The sequence below is a fragment of the Delphinus delphis genome, chromosome 3 (genome assembly GCF_949987515.2).
Source record: "Delphinus delphis chromosome 3, mDelDel1.2, whole genome shotgun sequence".
In the NCBI taxonomy this organism is placed as follows: Eukaryota; Metazoa; Chordata; class Mammalia; order Artiodactyla; family Delphinidae; genus Delphinus; species Delphinus delphis.
Window position 1 is genome coordinate 136,350,546 of NC_082685.1, and position 10,757 is coordinate 136,361,302.

Genomic DNA, 10,757 nt, shown 5'->3' on the forward strand with positions numbered 1-10,757 from the left:
TGCCCCGGTCCGGGAAGATCCCACATGCTGCGGAGCGGCTGCGCCCGTGAGCCATGGCCGCTGAGCCTGCGCATCCGGAGCCTGTGCTCCGCAACGGGAGAGGCCACAACAGTGAGAGGCCCGCATACCGCAAAAAAAAAAAAAAAAAGAATTAATAGCATTACAAGAACAATTCGAAAAAGAGTCTCACTAAATCTTTCTTAAAAAGTGATACATCAAAAAGCATAAAATAAGTACAAAAAATAATTGAATAATATATTCATCTATCAATCAAATAGTTGTATGAGGGAATTTTGTGTCTTAAAAAATAAAGAATACACATTATTTTCAAGAATTGAATATTTATTTAAATTGCTGAAAGGCCAGCATAAGAAGGAAGTTTTAGCAAAATCCAGAGATAATATAATGTAGATCATATATTAATCTATGAAAGATAGCAAAAGAAAATTTTTTACTATATTACTCTTACAAATTCTAATTGAGTTATGGATTAAAATGTATTTATGTTTTAAATATCTAGAGATATAAAATACTGGAAATGGTACAGATTAAAACTCATCTAAACTATTATTTAAAAGGAAATTTATAGCCTTCAATAAATACATTAGGGGAAAATGGAAAAATAACGAACCAACATTAAATTCAAGAAGCTAAAAAGGAAAACTGAGTAAATTCAGTGAAAATAGTAAGAAAATAACAGAATTGAAATTAGTGAAGTAGAAAGTAAAGTAACATTAGAGATCATTTTTTATGCTTAACCTTTGAAAAGATTAATAAAATGTATTTCTGGAAAAATTGATTAGAGAAAAAAAGGATAAGAGCAAATAAATATTACAAAGGAAAAAGAACATAACTACAGATAAGGCCATAATTTAAAAATATAAGGAAGTTCTACAAGCAATGTTATGCCAATAATTTTGAATTCTTAGATGAAAAAATAGGAAAGGCTATTCAATTTATTTTTAAGACTAGAACAAACTCAATATTCAGAGCAGAATTAAATGTCAGTTTTCCTTAAGCGCAAAAATCCTAAATAAAATATTATCAAATCAAATTCAGAAATGTCCGTAAAAAAACATCATGACCAACCAAGTGGGTTTTCCAAATAATGCAAGGATGATTCTGCCGGGGTTTAGGGAAGGCCACTCTGAGAGATGTACCACTCTGGCATGCAGATTATTTCAAGCTGAAAACAAGCAAGACCCAAAAGACTCAGGAAGAACCTTTGAACTTCCCCCTAACTGCTTAAAACAAACCTTAAGATAGAAGGCCTGTTCCAGGAAGGAGCTATCACCATAGATAACTGTCGTAAAGTATGAACTAGGTGTGGTAGATAGGAAGGAACCTAGCAAGGTCCTTTTAATCAAAGTTCTCTCTGTGTCCCATTGTCTCTAGATGGCCCAGCAAACATTCATTTAACAAACATTAATTCTTTCAGTCTTCCTGTAAATTATTTTACTTCCTTTTGAAGTTCCAGACCACTACCTCCTTATCCTTAGTCCCAAATGACGTAGCTACCTCATCTTGCCTTACTATCTTTGGAATTCAAACTTACATGCATTCCCCATACGTATGTAATAAATTTGATATTCTCCTGTTAATCTGTCTTACGTCATTTTAATTATTTGACCAGCCAAAAGAATTAAGAGAAGGGGGGAGGGGTGGATATTCCCCTCCCCCACAAGTCTAAATGAGAAAATCCGTTATTCTAAGATCTTCATTGAATGGTTTAAGATGGAAAAATCCTATGACCTTGTAAATGTTTGCCATATAGCATTCAATAAAATTACTCATTTGTGAGTAAAAAACAAAAAACAGTCTTAATCAACTAAGAACAGAAACACTTAGAGTAAACATTGCATTTAATAGTGAAACTTTAGAAGCATTCCCAATAAAGTCAGGAGGGATTCTTTGAGGTACTAATTAGACCAAAAAAAAAAAAAAGTTAAGAAAACTGGCCTTAATGATGAAATAAAGGGGCATTTCCTTTTCTCAATAGCTCTGTGAATGGGCAGCCCACAAATTCCACACACAGACTTTCTATTGATGGCAATGGGATTAGTGTGAGGTTTAAGCACAAAACAAGCAATTAAGATCCACCCTTTGTTTAAAAGATTTCCTATGCAAGATGTTAAACAGAGGCAGGAGCTCTGTCATCCTGTTGGAGAGACAAGGCCTCACATTTAAAACCTTATGAACTCTTCAGGTGATCAAACTTGGTGCACTAATAAGTCAGGCGGAGTAACGTAAGTCCCAAACATAAAAGTTTTTCAATTTTAAAAGCTTTCTTATGGTCATTAAACATTTCAGACAAATACTCATTATGAACTAATTAGTAGCAAATGTTCATTTGAAAATTTAAGCTGTTTTTGAGTTATAGTGGTTTGGTTTTGAGACTTGAAAACTAAAATAATGAGAAAAAAATTGTGTGAGCATCTTTCCACACTTCAAAATTTCAATCAGCAAAACCTATTGTTATTTAGATGCCAACTCTGAATAAAATAAGCCTTCTAATCCCAAAGTTAGGGAAGCTTCTCTAAATTCTTTATATCATGAAGATAATTTCTTCTGCTGCGTCCCCTCCTTTTTCCCACTGTCATTCTCAAGATCTGTTAGACACGTTTGTGAAATTCTCCTTAAATTTTGAAATCTTGAGGATTGGAAACGGGCATTTTCTGTAGAGATGCCTACCCATTCTTAGGATTCCTTTACCTTCTCCTGTTGTTTTATAGAAACAAAATTTCTGGAGCATCATGGTATGAACTAATCTAAGTATCTCAGTATCTCCACAAATAGTTTATCAGCATATTATTAAATCCCACTATAGCTTCTTTATCTCACTTATTTTATAAATATATATTTCATCTATTTCTCCAATGAGTCTACTTTAAAGAGTAGCTGCTTTCATTGTGACCACAAAAGGTGATAAATGTTTATGCAGGAAGGTTACAGAACATTAAGAAACTACCAGCATATATAAACTATCTGATTTTCTTTTTGTAATTACCTTTCCATGGTACTGGTCTGTGTTGAATTTAACTGCTATTGTATTATCAATTATTCTTTTTTATTTTCCTCTGGGATATTTTTCCTTTCCTCCTTGTTAGGCTAAATAGTTTGTCATCAACAAATTATTTCCCCTTGCTACTCTTATTGTTAATATATTTGACCCAATTATCCCCACAGAAACACACTTATAACACCTTTCTATATTCAGAATTAGCTATCCATTCTCATTCTTCATTCCTTATTTCATATCAAGTACAAAATTCATAATTTGACCTCTATTTTTTGCTCCTGTGTACCAACCACCATTCAATTTCTCTTCTAAGGAAATTGAGTTAAAGTACCCTTTCTGCAACACAATAGATTCTCTTCATGAATATTCAGAAGTCACCATTATTTATCCTTCTTGGAAAATTCTAACACCTCATAGAATCATGAAAGTGAAAAAAATTCCTCTGAGGTCAGCTAGTCCATGTTCTTACCTGTGAGATTAAACTATTCCAGAGTGATTAATTCTTAAATGATTTTAAAATAAAACAAAGAAACTAATTTTCAGTTCTTATTTTTGTCTTCAGATTCCAAGACTCTGGAAAGGTGTGGAAAAGGTGTTTTTGGTGTTAGGGTGCTGAAATTGAACATTGGATACTATAAACATGATTCTGCCATAATATGAAACCCTTCTAAGTTTCCTAAAAAACGAGTGCTACTGGTGATGACAACACTTTCCTTCCATAAATAGCATTATCAGAAATAGTTGAAAGGCTAGGTTATTTTATTGAGTCAAGCAGCCAACTCAATTGATTTATATAAACCAATTATTCTATTTGTTTCACTTCATTTTCACATTTTCCATCTATTTTATTCCCATTTTTTTGTTCTCAGTGTCAGAGGTTGATTGGTTGTACCTCCTCTGACACTATCAATTAGTAAACATCACCATTTGTAAGTAAAATGGAGTTATAGAGAGAGATTAAGTTCTAAAATCATCACACAAGGTAAAAATCTCAGAGGCAAATTTTCTGCAAACCTGTTATGAGATCACCACATTGAAGACTGTTCTGCTGTCTCCATAAATCCATCTCATCCTGTTTTTCTCCCAATATTGAAAGAATTCGTAGTTTTGTTTTGTTTTAGCTGTTAAGTAGGTTACTTGTGGCTGAAGGCCAAGGGCCAAAGGAATTTAACAAAAATGAAAATAACTCATAACCCTGGAATTATATAGCATGACAAGGTTCTCAGTTTACAGAACCATATAAAACCCAAACTGATTGGGAGATCAGCAAAGTTATATATCTCCTGATGTTTATTCCTGGATGTTTATACATATTCTCATTGAGTGGGATGTCAGGCAGAACTGCCTACTGTATTTAAATAATAGTAATTGTTGTTATTATTATTGATAATAATGAGGGCATATAACTGAGTTAAAGTAGGTTAAAGGCACATGTGTTGTATCTTCACCATACTTCATTGAAATTGCCCATGCTAACCTCACCAATGGATTATTTTCAGTTGCTGGAACTCTGCTACAGTTAACATTACTACAAGTTTCCCTTTCTATTAACACTACCCTTTCTTGGTTTCTAGAATACTATTCTTTTCTGATTCTTCTGCTACCTCTATGGTACTTATACTGGGTCATTATGGGTTTCTTTTCCTGAAATCATGCTTCAATATTACCGTTTCTTTGATTCTTTTCTCTTACCTCCTCACAGTGTCAGTTACCATCTTGATTATCCTGATTTCCAAATGTATAATCTCTAACCCGAGCTTTTGACTCATATATCTTATTGTCCACTTAACATGTCCACCTGGATGTCCCATAGGCACCTTAAAACTAAGCTCATGATCTTTGCTCAAACCTTCTTCTACAACATTCCTTCACCTATTAACAATTCTACAGTTTGTTCAATTTCGAAGTCTAGGAAACTCAATCATTCCAGTTTTCTTTCATGCTATCAAATCCTATATAAAATTAGTCTCTGCATTCTGTCAGTGCTAACTCTTGAATATTTCTAAAACCTGTTCCACTCTCTGTGGTTACCACCTTAGTTCAAGCCAATATTGTTTCTTTCTTGGATTATGACAAGAGGTTCCTCACTGATCTCCCTGATACCTATCTTGTTCCCAAAATGCCAGCTGCAATAATGCCACCAGGATAATCTTTTGAAAATGTTTAATAAAATATTATTGTTATGGTTTAAATTGTGTTTCCTCCAAAATCATATATTGACGTTCTAACCCCCAGTACCTCAAATTGTGAATTTATTTGGAAATACAGTCATTGCAGATGTAATTACTTAAGATGAGGTCATGCTGGAGTAGGGTGGGCCACTATGCATTATGACTGGTGTTCTTATAAAAAGGGGAAATTTGGACTTAGACGTATGTCCACGGGGAGAACATTCTGTGAACTTGTAGAGGTCGGGGTGACATATCTACAGCCAAGGAATGCCAAAAATTATTAGCAAACCATCAGAAACTAGGGGAAGGCATGGAATAGATTCTTCCTCATAGCTGTCAGAAGGAACCAGCCCTGCCAACACCTTGATCTCAGATTTCTAGCCCCCAGAACTGTAAGACAATAAATTCCCATTGCTTAATCCACCACCCAGTTTGTAGTACTTTGATAGAGCAGCTCTAACAAACTAATATAACAATCATATAATATTTCTACACTCTAGATCTTTACCCATTGTCCATGGTATCAAACACAAAGAGCATAATATATAAGACCTAACATGCTTTTGGCTATTTACTCCTTCACTTTTGTTTCTCACTGCTTTCCTGTTTACTACAATTCATTTCTCTCATTGTGACATGCTAATATATTTTTGTGTTTGGTTGCCTTCTGCCTGATGCCTTTCCACCATCATTCACTGGGTAATTTCAACCTATCCATTATGACATGTGTATGGCATTCTCTGTGAAATATTTCAAGGCAGAGTTAGATTTCCATCCTCTGTTCTCCCGCCACCTCCTTTTTTGTGGTGCTTACCAGGACATTTTTCTACCTTCATTGAGTCTCCCTGCCCACCCATTCATCCCCTACAGATTGAATTCTTTAAGAGAAGAGATTTTGACATATTCATCTGGCACAGTGGAAGCTAAACCAATATTTTGAATAGAGAAATGAGTCCAGACATTCTTCAACCCTTTCTCTACACATTAAGCAACCTTTCTCTTTCTCATCAGGGTGCCTAGATACTCCATGCATCCATTTTTAGTTATTCTACTTTATAGTTAAAAGGTTAAAATTATTCTTATTATTTTGTTTTAGGCAGATAATTTTTTTAAGTTGATAATTATTTACAAGCTAGAGAAAGAACATGTTATAAACATATTTTTAAAGTCCTATTGGCCAGGATTCATAAATTTTTTAACATTCAATGCAGAAAATCATTAGGCAGGGGAATAAAGTAAAATGGTTTTACCCTATCAAATGTCTTTCCAACTCAGACCTCTGGTTTAGATCCTAATACCAAACTGTACCTCACAGCAGTGGGCAATACTTGAAGTTTAAAATGAAATTCAATAATCACACAATGTTCTTGGCTAGAAGTGCACTGCTGTAGCAGCAATATCGTCAAATGGAAGGAGAAAGAGAGACAGATTATCCAATACAGCATTGCACTTAATACTTGTTTAGCAAATATTTGCTTTAGCAAATAGAAGTAAAACAGCTAATAGACACAATTCTGGACATAGGTAATAATATTTTTTCCTTAGAAAGAAATTTAATATAATCATAATATAATACGTATGCATTATTACTCTAGGGAGCCAAAGTGTGCAATCACTGGCAGAAAGATGTGTTAAAATTTTGCTCACTATGGTGCTTCACACTATGTCCTGCCAAATGATTCATCGCTCAAAGCTGAGTTTGCCTTTTGTTATTTGATTAATGTAATTCCCATAGACGATATCCTTTAAGAAATAAATTTTCAAAATAGTATTTTGTTTGGAGTTAGGATTTCTGGATTCTGGTCCCAACTCTGTCACCAACAAATTACATAAGCTATAACAAGCATATTGAACAATATACACCCTGTCAGGTACACTCAGTACAATTTTTTCCAACCTCTGCCTAGATCTTCATTCTGCATTGATTAATGAGATTTTGGTTGAGACCTCTTGGCTTCCTAGGTTTTTATGTGTTATGAAGAGTCTCATCTTGGTCACTAAGACTCATTTTTCTATTATAAAACCTAGTCTAGTCCACTTTAAATGTCAATTCTCATCTAGTCTCCAAATAAAAGTCTCTATCTGCCTTGCAAGTTCAGGCTTGAACCATACTACAGAGGAGAGAAGATGATCTTTTGCTCTTTTACTCTTTCTAGATCTTTTGTTATATTTTTCTGACTCACTCGCCTGCCTCTAGATATCCCATTTTTCACTGGTATCCTGGGGAAGAAAAAGAATATTGGAGGAAAAAGAACAAAAGTCTTATGTATATACCTTCTTGACAGGTAGCCACAGATGACTCCAATAGGCTGGCACCCAAATTCATGCTCTTTTGTGGGATACCCATATGGTTTCTTTAGAAGTCTGTATAGAAAACATTCATACTATTCTCCCACTGATGCCCTTTCTGGGTGACTATATTTGTCATATTTTGCTAGGTTGTGCAGTGGCAACAAACAGGCTCATATCTTAGTGGCTTACAATAACAAAAGCTTATAACTAATTTACATTACATGTCCTCTGTTTGCTAGCATCATCTTTTCTCCCAGCTTCTTTATTCTGGGACTCGGGGATTTGGAAAGAAGAAGCAGCCCTTATCTGCGACCTGCTGCTGCCATTACAGAAGAAACACAAGATGACCCTTAAGGTTTTAAGCGAGAAGTATTACACGCCACTTCTGCTGACACTCCTTTAGCAAAGCGAGTCAGTGTAGAAGCATGGAGTCTATAGGGCAAGAAATATGACCCTTTTCCGAGGTAGGAGCACAAATAAAACAACCTTCCACCATGACCCCTTACACCGTGACCTCTTTCATTGTTAGTTCCAGAAAACACACTCCATAGCCTTCAACTATTGATTGCAGCAACTTCACTTTGTCATGTCATGCTCTTGCATGAAGTATTTTCAAGTTGGCTCCAAAATGACTACCTTTCACTACATCTACTTAATACCTGATATCTGTTCACAACATCTACTTGGCCCTCGATTCATACATTATTTTCATGCCAAATAATAGGAAGGCATGGTTTCTTTCTGCTACGATCTCTTCTCACCTTATTATTGGTAGCTGCTTTAACCTGACTCACACAGTTAAAATTAATCAGGAATAAGCAGGAACTAGAATATATGCTCATTCTGCCCCTGAGCTCAAGATGTCAGTTTCTCCAAAGCGCTTTCTTATCATGATCTACTCGGTGTACCAAGAAATAGGCCTAAAAGTTTCTGATGCTCAGCAAACATCCAATGAAATGCCAGTGTTCCCTTGTTTAGGAAACTCTTGGTTTACTATTTGGCATTTTTTTGAATCCTTTGTTTTGTGAGCAGGAGAGCAGCCCCTGTCCTTTCCTTAAAGAGAAGGTGAAATGCTTCCAGACTCACACTAGGCAGAAAACACATGAAATACATAAACCTATTCTTCAATAAGCTCCAGTCTTCTGTTCATATAGCCTGAGAGTCACCTTGAGGATAAGAGTTGAAGGACCCAGTTGGTCACCTCTTCTTTAGCTCTGGAGGTGGTGTCTGGCATCTCCTTGAAAGTCCTTAGAATATGGAGATTCTTAATGCCTATTATTCATAACTTTGGGAATTTAGCTAAAAACCAGACATACACGTACACATCTTTCAATATCCTTTTTACATATCTGTGAGCTAGAAAATTAACCTATTCAGGACTTAGTTTTCTCAAGTGGGAAAGAGTACTGTTAACTGTACAGCACTCTAAGTCATGTCAAAACCAATAAGAGAGCTGGGGACACACTTTGAACAGGAGATAAGACACTTTGATCCTGGACTTGTTTGCATGCTAGTAACTAAGGGTAGAATTCTTTTGCAAAGCAGTAAACACATTTTCTGAACTATTGCACTTTTTAGAATGGCAGTTTCTGACTAAATGAAACACGCTTCCAACTGTACCAATCAAACATGTTAAGTCCCTGTTAGGTCGATTTTAAAGCACTTCTAATTCTATGAAAACCATAATGCTTATGTACTTCAGAATTTTCCATCCTCAACTACTCCTTTCACATCATAAGAAATCTACTTCATTTAAAATAAATAAAAGATTTTAAATTAAGTCACAAAAGATTCAGAGACCTCGAAATTCAGTCCAGTTTTTTGAAACTACAACTGATGAAAAAAATAAGAAATTCTTTTGCCAACTTAAGTTGTGTTACATTCTTAATTTTATTTAAATGTAGGTATTTTGTAATTTCCACTTCCTTTCATATGCAAAAAAGAGCTGTGTGATGGGGATTATGGACATAAAGTTTCCTGAATTAAATGTATCCTGCCAAAGTTGGTTTGTGCATCATGCTTACCATTTATGACCAGCACAAGGTACATCTAATCTGATGCAGACACCTTGGGCCTCTATCATCAGGTTGTGGGCATAGTATATAATTTAAAGGAATGCACAGCTTACATGTTACAAAGGCCATATAAAGAAAGAAGAATCAACTTCCCACTAAAAATGCATATAAAAATTTTCAGTTTATTTAATGCATTGGCAATCTTATTTCAGGTTTTATAGGGAATTATTTTCCTCTTTTGAAACAAAATATTACAGTAAAACTGGTCTCCCAGTAATTACACATTTGTTCATTTTAACATGCCCCCATGGTACCTTCAATACTATGTAAAATTCTCTTTAAAGTATCAGTCCTCAACTGAGAATATGTAATTTTCAAGCACATAGTGGCTTAAGTGGTTCGTAAACAGCCACCATACCTGAAAAATTAACACTTAAGAATGGAAGGAATTTTAAGAGTCAAAGGAGCTCATGCAACAGGTACCAGCAAACTAGGAGAAATAAAACAGGAGGAAAAATTAGTATTTTTTTAAAAAGTTAATTAACTGCCTCTATTTGTTGACTGTATTTAACATTTGACAGTTTAAAAGCTGTCATACTAGTGGTAGGTACTGATCAAAATCACACAGGAAGTTCAGAAAATGTGAAGGCACATAAAAAGACCAACTAAAAGAACTCCACATCCTATTTGTTTGCTCATATAGCTTTCCTAGGGGTGGGGGAGAGGAGAAATTGATATAAAGACTCTACTAGGTTTCTTTCTAGAAGAAATAAAAAATTATATTGGTAGCTGTAAGGTAATTAAATTAATGAAATTTAAAAATTAATGAATTTTTATCCTTTGCTATATTGAAAGAAAAATGACTTCCTGGATAACATAAAGAAGCAGCCTAAGCATGAAATGGAAAGGGAAGAGGTTTTGAGAAGGCAGAGGGGAATTAAACTAGATCAAATACAATGGAAGAATTTTACACAAAGGAAGAAGAGAAGGAGAAGGAAATTTGATCCACTGGAGGGATCCTTTGGGAAGAGATGTATAATTTCTGGAAAGAAAGCAATATGCCTTACTTCTTTGAAATGACAAAAGGGTCTTCTAGAGTTCGAAGAACTTAGTTACTGGATCTACAAGGAAGAAACAGGAGAATGGAGATAGCAATTTGTATAACTTACATAGATAATCAGTAGTTGTTCTTGTTTCCTGAAATGAATACCATCATCTCCATGCAGAGTCCACTGGGACATACCAATTTACTGGCCTAGC